Raw genomic sequence first — 15,373 nt, 5'->3', positions numbered from 1 at the left:
AGACAGAGGGACACCAGGGATGTCACCACTGATTCCTGACCCTGGGGGCACCCAGGACACAACCCTGGGAGTGTCACCACTGATTTGTGGCCCTGGGGACAGCCAGGGGACACCAGGGATGTCACCATTGACTGATGGCCCTGGGGACAGCCAGGACACAACCCTGGGGACAGACAGAGGGACACCAGGGATGTCACCACTGATTCCTGACCCTGGGGACAACCAGGACACAACCCTGGGAGTGTCACCACTGATTCCTGGCCCTGGGGACAACCCTGGCAGTGTCACCACTGATTCCTGGCCTTGAGGCCACCAGGAGGACACCAGGAATGTCACCACTAATTCTTGGCCTTGGGGACAGCCAGGACACAACCCCAGGAATGCCACCACTGATTTGTGGCCCTGGGTACAACCCTGGGAGTGCCACCACTGATTCCTGACCTTGGGGACAGCCAGGGGACACCAGGAATGTCACCACTGACTGATGGCCCTGGGGACAACCAGGACACAACCCTGGGAATGTCACCACTGATTCCTGGCCCTGGGGACAACCCTGGCAGTGTCACCACTGATTCCTGCCCTTGGGGACAACCCTGGGAATGCCACCACTGATTCCTGGTGGCACCTGAGCCCTGCCAGGTCAGACCAGTTTAAACTCTCCCCATGCCCTGGGCAGAGATTTCCCCTCTGAAGGAAGCAAAACTTTGGCTCCTGTGGGAAGCACAAACATCTCCAGGCACCAAATTTCTTGTTTGTTTATCTGATCCTGGAGTTTACTCACCTTTATTTGCTTGGATCAGTCTGGCTGTGCCTGGAGGAGGCAGGTTGGGAAAACTTGGCAGATGCTGACACCTGGTTATTTGTATTTTCCTTTATCAGGAGATATTCTTGGAGTGTTTCCAAAAAGGAGTTGGTTTCCTCTCACCTGGGCAGAGGAGGGGAAATGCACCAAAATCAAGGCAGGGAGGGCTCACTCAGCAATTCCCAGCACGGGTAAAACTGGCTGGAGTTGGGAAATTAATTGAGTTAATTGAATTTATTACCAGTGAGATCAGAGTCAGGTAATGAGAACTAAACCCAAGTTTTAAAAACACCATTTCCCCACCCCTCCCTCCTGCCAAGTTTAAATTTATTCCTGATTTTTGGCTCCCCCTGCCCTCAGTACCTGAACTGTTTTCTCTCACTCTTCTGGTCACAAATGATTCTGCACAATCCCTTCTTCTCTTTTTAAAAAATATTTTCTCCCAGAGGATGAAGATCCACCCCACCTGCAACAGGCAGCACCTGGACCTGACCAAATTAAATTCTCCTCTCCAGGTGGGAATTTCTTAAATTTTAGGGGTTGAGGACCAGCACAGTTCAGCCAGGGGACTGTAGCATTTTATAAACAGTGTTTTTATCTGAATCAAACTGTGCACTCATCAGAAAATGGACCTTGCTGGTTGATGTATGTTGGAAAGTGCCAAAGTACCTTTATTGTGCTGTATAAATAAAATATAATAATGCTGAGACTCAAGGACTCCCATGGAGTCATTCAGGAGAGAGAGGCAGAGGGCCAGTGAATGAATTTGGACAAGAATCAGCAGAGGGAAAGAGATTTATTTATTGTTTAAACAGGAAAAAAAAAACAAATGAGGAAAGGAAGGAAAAAAAATGCTGAGAAGGATCTCACAGAAAAGGGTGCTGAGCAACAGAGCAGAGGAATGGGAATGGGAATTAATGGGAATTAATGGGAATTAATGGGAATGGGAATGGGAATAGGAATGGGAATGGGAATGAATGGGAATGAATGGGAATGGGAATGGGAATTAATGGGAATGGGAATGGGAATGGGAATGGGAATTAATGGGATGGTGTCTTGGATTTGGGAGAGGATGATCCAGGGGAAGAAATGACAGAAATAATTCCTGGGATGGGGGTTCCACACCTGGAGAAGGGAAAGGATGATCCAGGGAGAAAAACAGCAGAAATAATCCCTGAATGGGGTTTATACACCTGGATTTGGGAGAGGATGATCCAGGGGAAGAAATGGCAGAAATAATCCCTGGGATGGGGATTGCACACCTGGATTTGGGAGAGGATGATCCAGGAGAAAAAACAGCAAAAATAATCACTGAATGGAGTTTATACACCTGGATTTAGGTGAGGATTATCCAGGGGAAAAAATGGCAAAAATAATCACTGAATGGAGTTTATACACCTGGATTTAGGTGAGGATTATCCAGGGGAAAAAATGGCAAAAATAATCACTGAATGGAATTTATACACCTGGATTTGGGAGAGGAAAATTCAAGGGAGGGAATAGCAAAAATAATCCTTGGGATGGGTGTTGCACATCTGGATCTGGATGATCCAGGGGAGGGAATGACAGAAATAATCCTTGGAATGAGAATTGCACACCTGGATTTGGGAGAGGAAGATCAAGGAAATGGCAGAAATAATCCCTGGAATGGGGGTTGCACATCTGGATTTGGATGATCCAGGGGAGGAAATGACAGAAATAACCCCTGGGATGGGAATTACACACCTGGATTTGGGAGAGGAAGATCAAGGAAATGGCAGAAATAATCCCTGGAATGGGGGTTGCACATCTGGATTTGGGAGAGGAAAATTCAGGGGAGGAAATTACAGAAATAACCCCTGGGATGGGAATTACACACCTGGATTTGGGAGAGGATGATCCAGGGGAAGGAATGGCAAAAATAATCCTTGGGATGGGTGTTGCACATCTGGATTTGGATGATCCAGGGGAGGAAATGGCAGAAATAACCCCTGGGATGGGAATTACACACCTGGATTTGGGAGAGGATGATCCAGGGGAGTGGGTTCCACACCTGTGTCACACCTGTGCCAGGAGGAGCTGATCCATCAGAACAGGCTCCCAACAATCCCTAAAGGAACAGGTGAAGCTGTCCCAAAAAAAAAATCCCAGCAGTTTTTGGGTGCCAGCAGCTCTCTGTGCCAGGGATTTGCATTTTTCCCCTCTGATTTTTGGCCCTGAGCTGATGCCCTGCTTCTCACCTGGCCTCAGGTGAAATCTGTGAGCAGGTGCAGGTTAATTCAAAATTTTTCACCTTTTTCCTGGAGCCAATCCAAGGCTGCTGCAAACACAAAAGGGATTTATCACTCTGGGATGTCTGAAGCCAGCAAACCCAGAGAAATGTTTGACAGCCAGGAATAATTACCTTGCCAGCTTTGCTTTATCCACATTTCCAATTCAGGGGGGATGATAAAAAAATTTCCCAGTGGTTCCAGGAGCAAGAATTCACCCAGAGCTTGAAGGATGAGAGGCACTGGGCATCACCCCCTCCCCTAAAATCTCATTTTTTTTATTATTTTCTGAGCCTTCCACACCAATTCCTTCCTCTCCAGGGGTTGCTTGTGGATTTTTGGGTGGTCACATCTCAATATTCTCCCCTAAATCTGACACCAGACCGGTGACACCACCCCAAAGTGAGATCTTGGCCCTTTTATTTCCTCATTTTCCAAATCTTTAATTAAATTATCTCCATCACAAAGGGTTGCCTGACCCTGATTGGGTTAAACGAGCCCATCTCCATGGCAACCAGCTCCTGTATCTCCATCCAAACCTTTCCACATTCCTCAGCTCCCTTTTTTTTTTTTTTTTTTTTTGGGTTTTAAAGGCATCAGGTTGGGTTTGTGCTTGGATTTTTTTGGGGGGTTGGCAGCTCCTTCCCAGCTGCTGGGATCTGCAACAAAAAAACCCCAAAAAACAAAAAAAAAAAAACCCACAAAAACAACAAAATAACCCCAGAAAAACGACCAAAAAAAAAAACCAAAACAAAACAAATTTTTTTTTTTTTTGGAGTTTGAGCAGGAACAGCCCAGCTGCTTCCATTTGTAAATAAATTAAATAAAGTAAATAAAAAGTAAATAAATGCCTCTGGGAGCTCATGGGGTGGAAATGCAAAGTTCTGACCCAGGCCTTGCAAAGGTTGAAAGAACCAAATGTGAAAAAAAATAAAATTCCTGACTGGTGCTGTTTTTATATTTTAATTTTTCTAGTAAATAACTGTTATTCCTAATTCCCATATCTTTGTCTGAGAGCCTCTTAATTTCAAAATTATTATAATTTAGAGGAAGGGGGATTGCATTCTTAATTTCATTCTTAATCCTCTTAATTTCAAAATTATTATAATTTAGAGGGAGGGGGGTTGCATTCTTAATTTCATTCTTAATTTCATTCTGAAAATTAAAATAAATAAAAAGGTTAAAACCTTCCTATTAAAGGAGCTATAAATAGAATTTGGACATAAAATTAAAATTACATCTTATAAATGCATGTTATAAATATATATTGTAAATACATATTATAAATACACGTTAAAATTACATATAAATACATGTTAAGATTACATATTATAAATACATATTATAAATATATATTATAAATACATATTATAAATACATATTATAAATACATATTATACATAAGTTTTTTGCAAATATTAGAGTGGATTTGTGGTTTTGAAATGGTTTTTAAAATATAGTTTTCTTCAGGAAAAACACAGGCTGATAAAATGCCTTTAGCATAGGATTATATTATATAAATAGTATTATATAATATTAATAGAATTATATTATATAGATAGTGCAGAATTATATTATATAAATATTAATAGAGTTACATTATATAGATAGTATAGAATTATATAGATAGTACAGAATTATATTATATAGATTGTACTGAATTATATTATATATGTATTATTATATATAGAATTATATATAGATAGTATAGATTTATATTATATAAATATTATTATAATTAATATTTTATATATTATTATATATATGAGGAGGTTCTATAAGTTTATATGGATTTATGGGATGTTAATGTGGGATTTTGGGGTTTTGTGTGGGATTTTGTGGGTTTTTGGGATTTTGTGGGTTTTGTGTGGGATTTTGGGGGTTTTGGGGATTTTGGGGTTGTTTATGTGGGATTTTTGTGGGTTTTTGTGGGATTTTTGTGTTTTTTTGTGGGTTTTGTGTGGGATTTTGGGGTTTTTTGTGCGTGTTAATGTAATTTTTGGGGGTTCATGTGTGTTTAGATGGATTTCCCTGCTCTGACCACCTGTGCCATCCATTTCTTCAAGGAAAGAGGCAGAAAAAAAATAAAAACAAAATAAAATTTCACCTCTCACAACCCCACAGACTCCTCACTACCCAAACCCACAGCATCAAAAATCCATTATGAGCATCTCATGGATCCCAAAAAAAACCCACAAAAACCATGGAATTATTAATTATTGAGCTGGGAAAAAACTCTTAATGTCCACCCAACCCCCACCCAGATCCTCTGCAGGGATCTCCCCCAAAATATTAATTTCAAATCCTTTCCCACCAGGAAAAATCCAATTTGATGCTGTTTTTCCCTCCTCCTGTGTGGGTTTAAAACACAAATATGATCACCCAAAAATTTGGATCCATCTGGAATCATCTCCCCACGAGCTGGGGGAGATTTTTGAGTGGTTGCTGCAGTGATAAATTAGATCACTTTGAGAGCACTTTAGAGCTGGATGGGGAAGAAAAAAAAAATAAAAAAATAAAAATTCAGTTGCTCTGCTGCCAATTCCATCCTGTAAGTGGAATTAATGTCTTTCTCCAGCCATGAGCAAGGTTTGCTCTGTCTCCAAAGGGTTTGGCTCTCTGGGAAATGCAGAAAGAATAAAAAAATTTAAAAAAAATTAAAAAAGGGGGAGAAATTACAGCAGCAGGAGTAATTTGAAATCTTCAAAGCTCAATTTGGGCTGAAAAAAATTCAGATTTGAGAGCAGGGTTGGTGTTTGGGTTGTTTCTCAAGTGAATAATTTGGGGAGGTTTGGAAATGTGGAGGCCAAATATTGAAATTAGAGAATATTCTGAGCTGGAGAAATTCCTAAAAATTCCTGGTGACAAAATCCACCTGGAGCTCTGGATTCTCAGGTTTGTGCTCATTCCTTGGGGAACCTGGGCAGTGTCTGAACACTCTGGGGGAAGAAAATTTCATTAAAATCCAAAATAAACTCCCCTGGAACATCTCCAGGTGTTCCCTGGGTGATGTAATGGTGACACAGAAGAAGCTGAAAGCCCCAAAAAATCTCCTCTGAGTCTCTTCTCCACTAAAAAAACCCCAAAATTATTCCAGACCTGACCTTTCTTCATGGCCCTGCTGCTCCTTCAGCAGGTTGATAATGGGGAAAAAAAAAAAAAGTGAAATTAAGGAGCTCATAGGTAAAAATATGGGAATCAAGAATAAGAGTTTTTTACTAGGAAAATTCAAATAGAAATGCAATATTACAAAGAATAATCCAAATATTGACAGTGTGTCCCTCTGTCCTGGCCATGAGCTGTTCCCTGCAAGAAGAGAAATTCCCAGATGAACCACAAAATGTTTGGGAAATTGCATTAGGAAGCTGCTCTGCTTTAATCAAATTTTATTTTTATTTTTTTTCCTATTTCCCAGAGCTGGCCTGGTTCTGGTGCAGTGCTGGGGGAGTTTGGAGGGGCAGAACTGAGGGTGGAGAGTGGCAAAAAAATCTTTTTGTGGTGGCAAAGATTCCTGATTTTCCTGGAAATTCTTAATGGAATTGCAAGCTCAGGGTTTGTAACCTGGAAAGGGACAGGGTGATGCTGTGGACCCTCTTCTTGCTGCTGAAATATCCTAAAAAAAAAAATAGAAAAAAGAAATATGGATTTTTTTTTTAGGTTGGAAAAGACCTCGAAGAGATCCTGGGATGAAAAGGAGCTGCAGGGAGTTTTTTTTCCTCTGTTTTCCTGGAATACCTCAGGGTTTTTTTTATTTTTTTGGGATTCTTTACAATCCCAAATATCTTTTCCACTACTCAACCACCAGGACAAGACCTCTAATGAAGAAAAATTAGTTTGAGCAACCCCAAAAAAAGATCAGGATCCTGACCAGTGGGATCTGGAGGATTTCCAGGCAGGATCAACCCCAAGGCAGGTGTGGAATCTGCTCCCTTCAGGTGTGAAAAAATCGAGCTGGAAACTCCTGCCTCATTCACAACTCCTTTGGGTGAGCTCTAAAATGCTCCTCACATCTGATTTTTGATTTTTTTTTTTTTTAATGATCCTGCCTGTGAAGCACCAATCCATTTGATAATTAAATGTTTGCTGCCACCTAATTGTCCCTTTCTCTCAGAGTCTCCTGGCACTCTCCCCGGAGTGCTGAGCTTCAAAAGGAGAAGAATTTCTCTTCTTAAAGAATAGATTGAAGATGGAGCCATCTCCAAAACTGTCAGGAACCAGATAAAGAAAAACCAGGAGAACAGCAAACCCAGCGGGCTAATTATAAACAGGGAAAAATATAGCAGAAAAGCAGATTGCAGCAGGATGATGAAGTGACAACAAGGGTGACACTGCCAGGGCTGCCACTTACCTGGGAGCCCCGGGGCACTGCTGAAAATCTGAAAATCTGAAAATCTGAAAATAAATCTGCCCTGATCTGCATCCAACCCAAACCAGGGAATGGCTTTCCAACCATCCCAGATTTTTTTTTTTTTTAATTTATTTAAGGGGTATTTCCCTGCTGTGAAAAATCCCTTAAGGCTGGTTGGGTCTAGGGAAAAACTCCCAGCAGGAATTTCAGGAGGTATGGATGGATTTGTGTCCATTCTGGACAAAATTCCCCCAGTTCCTGGAGATGGGAGTGGGGTTTGCTGGGCTAAAAATACAAACCCAAGAGCTGGAGATGGCTCTGGAAACACGAGCCAGGGGGGTGGCAATGTGCAGGCAGCTCTATTTTCAGCTGCTCCCACCCAAAAAGGTTCTGTAGTACTTTCAGTTGAACTTTTTGAAGGTTTTTCTAATTTATTTTTTTAGTTTTTTTTCCAGGCTGTCTCAGGGAAAAAAGTGAGATTTGGAAATAAATGTTTGTGGGGTTGAGATTTCATATAAAGGATGCTCAAATCTCAGCTCTGGGCAGGTTTTAGCAACCCCAGTTTTGTGGGAATGATCATTCCACAAAACCTTAAGGCTGATGTGGTTCCTGTTGTGTTTGGAATTTAATTTTATCCTAAATTCACTGCCAGGACGAGGGGAATGGATTCAGAATGACAAAAAACAGGTTTAGATTGGATAATTGGAAGAAATTCTTCACTCAGAAGATGCTGAGACAGGTAAGATAAATTGTGGCTGCCCCTGGATTCCTGGAAATGCCCAAAAACCAGAAATTTGAGCAGCCTGGGACAGTAGAAATGTCCCTGCCATGGATGAATTTTAAAATCCCTTCCCACCTAAAGCTGGAATTTTTTATTACTTCAACCTGTCTAAGCTTTTCCAGATTTTTAATGACAGTTTCAGTACCTGCAACCAGTGAGATTTGCAAGGATTCCTTCCTTTTTTAATAAATATATTAGTGTATATATATTTGTGTGTGTTTAAAACTCTGGGAATTGTTTCATGGCTTGGCACAGCTTAAAAAAAAAAAACCTAAAAATTCTTCAAATGTTGCAACCAAGGAATATCTGACATTCCCAAATTTTCTGCTGGAAATGGAAGCACAAAGCAGCAAAAACCAGCTCAGGTTGTCTGGGACCAAAACTTGAGCATCACCAGCATCACCTGATTTAAGAATCCCAATTTTTTGGGGGAGGATCCAGTGGAAATTTTGTTGTTTGCAGCAATAAAAAATGATTCTGACTGAAGATTTCCACCAGAAAAAACATCCCCAAATTGAGACTTGATGCTCTTGGGATTTGTTTTTCATTCCTCCCAGAGGAATTCCTGCTGGATTTGGGGTTCCAGGTGTTTGGGGGAGATAAAAATCCAGCAGTGAAATATTTGAGGGCAACCCTGGGTGATCTTTTTTGGGGGAAATTTGTGTGAATTTTGGGGGTTTGTGTGAATTTTGGGGGTTTGTGTGGGTTTTTTGGGTGTTTGTGTAAATTCATGAGGGTTTGTGTGGGATTTTGTGGGTTTATGTAGAATTTTAGGGGGTTTTTGTGGGTTTTGAGGAGGTTTTTGTGGGGTTTATGTGGGATTTGTGTAGAGTTCTGGGGGTTTATGCGGAATTTTGGGGTTTTATGTGGAATTTTTGGGGTTTGTGTTGGATTTTTTTGGGTGTTTGTTTGAATTCATGATTGTTTGTGTGGGTTTTGAGGTTTTTTTGGGGGGGGGGTTGTGGGTTTTGAGGGGGTTTGTGTGGGATTTTAGGGATTTGTGTAGAATTCTGTGGGTTTATGTGGAAATTTAGGGGGTTGTGCAAATTCATGAGGGTTTATGTGTTTTTAAGGGAGTTTAGGTGGGGTTTTGTGAGTTTATATGGGATTTTGGTGGTTTATATGCACTCATGAAGGTTTGTATGTGTTTTGAGATGTTTTATTTGGGTTTTTCAAGGTGTTTCTATGGCTTTGTGTGGATTTTTGAGGACAGCCACATGGATTTTCGTGGCTTTTAGGTATTTATCAAGCTTGGTGTAAATTTTTTTGGGGGGGTTTGTATGAATTCATGGGCTCTCCCCAAAACTCCCCACGGGTGGCTGCTGTGATAAAGCTGTTGCTGCCCTGCCAGTAGCTGAAGCCTCTCATTGATTGCAGAAAAAGCCAGATAAGGGGTTTTTTATCTGTCTGGGAAGAGAAATTGAAGCTTGTTTTTTTGTCTGGACACCCCAGCCAGGATCCTGTGCTGTTATCATCCCTGCCTTGCCATTGTGTCCCTGGGCTGACAATCTCCTCCATCCCCCAAAAAAAAAGGAGAAGAAATCAATGGTTTATCAGCTTCAAGCTGCCACATCAAACCTCCCTTCAAGGGATTTCCCATTTCTTTGGCAGCTCCAGGGGTAAGGGACACTGCTCTGATGCATCCCAAGGATTTTTTTGGGATGTGGAGGGCTGGGTTGGGCTTGGCCACAGATCCAAAATAAGTTTTAGGGTTTTGCAGAGTGATCCACTAACCCAGGTTTGTTTGGAATTTTTCTACACCACTTAATTAATGGTTTATTTGAAATTTCTTCTGTCTTCACTCAGAGCCAAAATTAAAAAACACACAGAGGAAACGGGTTTTCCATGTTAGGGCTTGGTTGTTTATTAAATTAAAGTACAGAAAGTTCAGTAACACTTCCAGCTACCAGCTAAAAGTGAGCAAAATGGAGATGAATCCAGCTGCTACAAAGAGCTGAACAGTCCAATAGAGAATTAATACCTATATTATTTATACTTTTAACCCAATAATTAAATTCCTGTGACCCTCAGTGCAGCACTAACTGTCCAACCAGAAATTACTGAAACCATGAAGAAAAGAGAAGAGCACTGAAAAAATCGCCACCCAAAATCCTTCATCTTGTCTCATTAATATATTATAAAAACCTCAAATTTAAAACCCTTCACCATGTGAAAACACACATTTTTATTTAACTACATGTCTTGGGTTGCAATGCAGGATGTGGCCAGAAATGTGAATTCATCTGTTAAATGGTGAGGCAGTGACCCTGATCTCTGTGGGAGATATCTCCTGTTAATGGGCCATTGTTAAAAACTGGGTGTGGCAGCAATTCTTATCACTGTGGGAGATATCTCCTGTTAATGGGCCATTGTTTAAAACTGGGTGTGGCAGCAATTCTTATCTCTGTGGGAGATATCTCCTGTTAATGGGCCATTGTTTAAAACTGGGTGTGGCACTGATCTTTATCTCCTGGCTCATATTATCTGCTAATGGGCCAGCTTTAAACCAGCTGGGGCAATCATCTTTATCTTCCCACAGCCCATCCTCCCTCCAGGAGATATCTCCTGTTCATGGCCATTGAGTCCCAGTGCATGACTGATAAAATTCCATCATCCCACTGGGAGATGCTCTAGCCAGGGGAGGAGCCAAGCCTTTCCTACCCAGATAAAAACTGAGATTTGGACACCACTGGATTCCAGAGGAAAACCAGACCTTTCCACATCATCCCTGGTCCTTCAGAGGAAACTGCACCTTCTCCAGCTGAACCACATCTGCCCCTGCAGGAGGATGCAGCCACCATTGAATGGCACTGCTGCCAACACCCTGACTGACTGATGGGTGTCAGCTTGGATTCTGACTCTGGCAGTGCTTGGGATTGTTCTTTGTAATTTTAATTTTCCTAGTAAAGAACTGTTTACATTCTCCATTTCAAGGAGAAGCTCCTGCCTTTTTTGGCAGACTAAACCAGGACACCCACCTCCCCCCATCAGGAGTAGCCTTGGGCCCACAGGAGCTGTCAGCACCAAAGGGCAAAACTACACCAGAATAAAATAATAAAAAGAATAAAAGCCCTGAACATGGAGAAACCTTGCTGGCTGCTGGCCCTGGGTGACTGGAAATGCAGAAAGCATCCTGTCAGGAGGTGACAGGGAAGGGAATGCAGCCAGGACAGAGCAGATGTGGCAGCTGAGCACAGGGATTTGGATGCTGCACCTTGGCCTTGGGCTGCTGCTGCAGTCAGAGGCTGCTGAGCATGAACAGCCCCACTGGGAGCAGAGCTTGGGCTCCTCTGCCTCACTGAGACCTTGGGGACACTCCTGGGCTGCAAATGGAGATGTCTGAGCCCAGGAGATGTGAAATGTTGTGTCCTCCTGCCAGCCAGGACAGCCAGCACCTCCCTCAGGGGGTGACAGCACCTCCAGGTGTCACCTGGGCACTGAGGTGGTGATACCTTGGGTTTGAGTTTTTTTACATTTTTCAGAACCTCTGCTGCTTGGTGTGTGATCTGAAATTTCATTTTAGGTGTTAGTAAGGTCTCTTCACAGAGTAGTTAGGTAAAACAATTCCTTTCTAGCTGGAGAATTAAGGACAACTGGTATCCAAAAAAGCAAAAACAACAGTGAGGGAAAGGGGGAAACCAGGGGGCTGAGACTTCATAGCCTGGGGCTGTGGTTGGATAATTGACCCCAAGATGAACCAAAATTTCTAAAAGTGTATAATATATAATATGTATTTATAACATGTTTTTATGTGTTTATAACATGTGTTTATAACCTATATCTATAATACATATATATATGTATATAATTTATATAATGTATTTATAATATGTATTTCTAACATTCTGAAGGCCTTTAATAAATCCCCACTTTATTCTCTTCGCCTTGTCCAGTCTCTGTTCTAGGGAAACAACAAAAAGCATCAAAACAAGACCTGGGGTGAACAGAACATTTTGGTGCCACTGATGCTTTGGGTTTGAGCTTTTACATTTTTCAGAATCCCTGCTGCTTGGTTAACTCTGAAACTTCATTTCAGGTGTTAGTAAGTTTTCTTCTCAGGGAGAAAAGACAAAATAATCCCTTCCTAGTTGGATAATTAAGGACAACTGGTAGCCAAAACCCAAAAACAACAGTGAGGGAAAGGGGAAAACCAAGGGGCTGAGACTTCATAGCCTGGGGCTGTGGTTGGATAATTGACCCCAAAATGAACCAAAACTTATAAAAGTGCAAAAATTCGTGGCCAGGATCCATCCTGGATTTGATTTGGGTGGGTTCTTGCACTGCCCAAGGTGAATCCTTTCAATAAATACTGATTTTATTCCTTTAGCTTTTGCTGAGAGCTGTGAGTTCCCAGTGTTTGCAGCCAGCCCTGCTCTGGGTTTTCCCTGACAGCCTCCGTGGCTCTTTGTTTCTGTTTTTGTCTGAGCTTTTCCTATGTGAATGTTTGAGCTTGTTTATCTGTTTCAGCTGAAAAACTCCACAAGCCCCAGCAAAATGCTAATAAGAAGCATTAGCTGCAGTTAATTGAACTGCTTCTGTGATCCTCATAATTATCTCCTGGTACAGCACCTACCCTGAGAACAGCAGGATGGATGCCAGAGATAATCAGATAGAAGATCTGGGAAAAAACATTTAATTTTCTTATCCAAATTAAGATTTTTTTTTTTTAATTTCTTTTTTTTTTCCCTTGGATTGATTACCTCCCTAAATATTTGCTGTTGAGAGCAAAAGCAGGCTGCTTCTGGTGGGGATTGCAAAGGGAATGATGGGTGCTCAATTATTTACAGCCTTGCTTGGCTGGCTGAGTGTGCTCCAGGAATGCAAAGGGAGCTGTCGCCGGGAATCTCGACAGGAATTTTTCACCAGGAGTAAAACACAGGCAGAGTCAAAACGCTGCAACCTGCCCAGTGATGAATTGAGCTGTCAGCAAGGCTGGATGATCACTGAGCACCCCCAAACTCCCTGAGTTTGCAGAGCAGGAGCAAATATTGGCTTGGCACAGAGCTCTGGGGTCAGTAGGGTGAGAGTGTTTGCAGTGCCTCTAAAAATCTCATTATTGAGTGCACCAGCTTTGTGCCAGCTTGGTTTTTATTCCCTCCATGGGTTCCTCCCTTTGTGGGGTTGGATATCCCCAAATTCAGCAGGTGGGAGCTGTCACACCTTATCCTGATCCTTTCACAGATCTCCAGAACTCAGAACCACCTCTGGACCATTAAAATCAGATTTATCAGCCGTGCAAATTGTCACCACACTCCAGAGGAAAACAACAGGTTTGCAAGGGAAGCAAAATATTCGTGCATTCTTCAAAACAGGGGAAGGGGAATTTGGCAGCAGTGGCTATTAATAGGCTCTGAAATATGGGTTGACTGTTTAGGAAGCTCAAATGCCAATGAAAAGCTGTGCAGCCAAGGAGAACTGGCAGTACCAAGAGTTTTAAACATACACATACACAAATATATATATATACACACACATATATATTGTGAAAAAATCCCTACAGCCTGACAAGGAAAAACTCCTTAGAGTAAACTGAAAAAGATTATTCTTAAGTTAATAACTGACTAAAGTGTTTCTGTATATTGTTAAGAAGAGGATGTAGGAAAAATAATATGTTGTTAATAAAGTTCTCTTTACACTTTTTAATTTTTAAGCCTGCCTTGCTTTTGCTCCAAATCCTATCTCACAACAATAATAGAAATAAGTATATTAAAATGGGTAAATCTAAACCACTACAACTGGCCCATGCCAGGCCCAGATGTGGAGCCAAACCTGCAGCTGGATGTGCCAGCAAAGAGCTCCATCCCTGCTCCTTCCCTTGCTGCAGTTTATTTGTGTTTATTCATCCAATTAAGGTGTTTCTATCCCTCCAATCTGAGCATTAACCAGGCAAGATGACAAAAAGCACCTGCTAATATAAAGTATATAATTATGGCAAGGATATGATTGGAGTTCAGCTCCCTTTGCTGCTGTGAAGTGCTGCTGGTGAGTCTGAGAAAGGGAACAGTGCTGGACATTCAGCTTCTTCTAGTCCTTGTTTGAAGCTGCTTCAGGGATTTGTGTGTTTATTTGTATTTTCCACTAATGGGGGTTTTTATCCTGCTCAGCTGGAGGGAGAAGCAGCAGGAGCCTGGCAGGGCTGGCTGTGTTGATTTTCGTGGCTCTGTGTGAGTTTGTGTGTGTTGGCAGCACTGCTCAGCCTGTCCCCAGCACATCCCCAATGCAGGATGTGGCCAGAAATGTGAATTCATCTGTTAAATGGTGGGGCAGTGACCCTGATCTCTGTGGGAGATATCTGCTGTTAATGGGCCATTGTTTAAAACTGGGTGTGGCAGCAATTCTTATCACTGTGGGAGATATCTCCTGTTAATGGGCCATTGTTTAAAACTGGGTGTGGCAGTGATCTTTATCTCCTGGCACATATTATCTGCTAATGGGCCAGCTTTAAACCAGCTGGGCAATCATCTTTATCTTCCCACAGCCCATCCTCCCTCCAGGAGATATCTCCTGTTCATGGCCATTGAGTCCCAGTGCATGACTGATAAAATTCCATCATCCCACTGGGAGATGCTCCAGCCAGGGGAGGAGCCAAGCCTTTCCTACCCTGATAAAAACTGAGATTTTGGACACCACTGGATTCCAGAGGAAAGCCAGACCTTTCCACATCATCCCTGGACCTTCAGAGGAAAACTGCACCTTCTCCAGCTGAACCACATCTGCCACTGCAGGAGGATGCAGCCACCATTGAATGGCACTGCTGCCAACACCCTGACTGACTGATGGGTGTCAGCTTGGATTCTGACTGACACTATTTTGGGATTGTTCTTTGTAATACTGTATTTCTATTTTAATTTTCCTAGTAAAGAATTATTTTATTCCCATTTCCCTTAATTTCAAAATTATAATAATTTGTAGGGAGGGGGTTTAGATTCTTAATTTCAAAGAGAAGCTTTTGCTTTTCTTAGCAGACACCTGTCCTTCAAAGCAGGACACAGGGATGTGGTGCCCAGCCTCTGCAGGATGCTGCAAACCCAAATCACACTCCCAGTCCCCCAGATGCACCTGCTGGACTTGGGGAATCCAAGGAATCCCAAAAGATCAGGTGGCTCCATGTCCTCCAAGGAAATTAATGTTCTTTTTGATGAGCTCTGCTTATTCCCTGGGTCACTCTGTACTTGGAGATCTCCCATAAACTG

The 15,373-nt window shown here is 42.1% G+C and overlaps 1 long non-coding RNA gene across 1 annotated transcript in view; it reads left to right on the top strand.

Moving 5' to 3' along the window:
- LOC306813872 overlaps nucleotides 1–10,855 on the top strand; it is a 59,256-nt gene extending 48,401 nt beyond the window's left edge. Inside the window, exon 4 of the long non-coding RNA XR_013777054.1 lies at nucleotides 10,720–10,855. This is a non-coding gene — a long non-coding RNA (uncharacterized lncRNA). The remainder of the gene's footprint in view (nucleotides 1–10,719) is intronic.
- The last annotated feature ends 4,518 nt before the right edge of the window (nucleotides 10,856–15,373 follow it).

This window comes from Erithacus rubecula, assembly GCF_903797595.1.
Source record: "Erithacus rubecula genome assembly, chromosome: 33".
Lineage (NCBI taxonomy): Eukaryota > Metazoa > Chordata > Aves > Passeriformes > Muscicapidae > Erithacus > Erithacus rubecula.
Note: the sequence above shows the minus strand (reverse complement) of the source record. Positions and strands in the feature narration are given on the sequence as shown.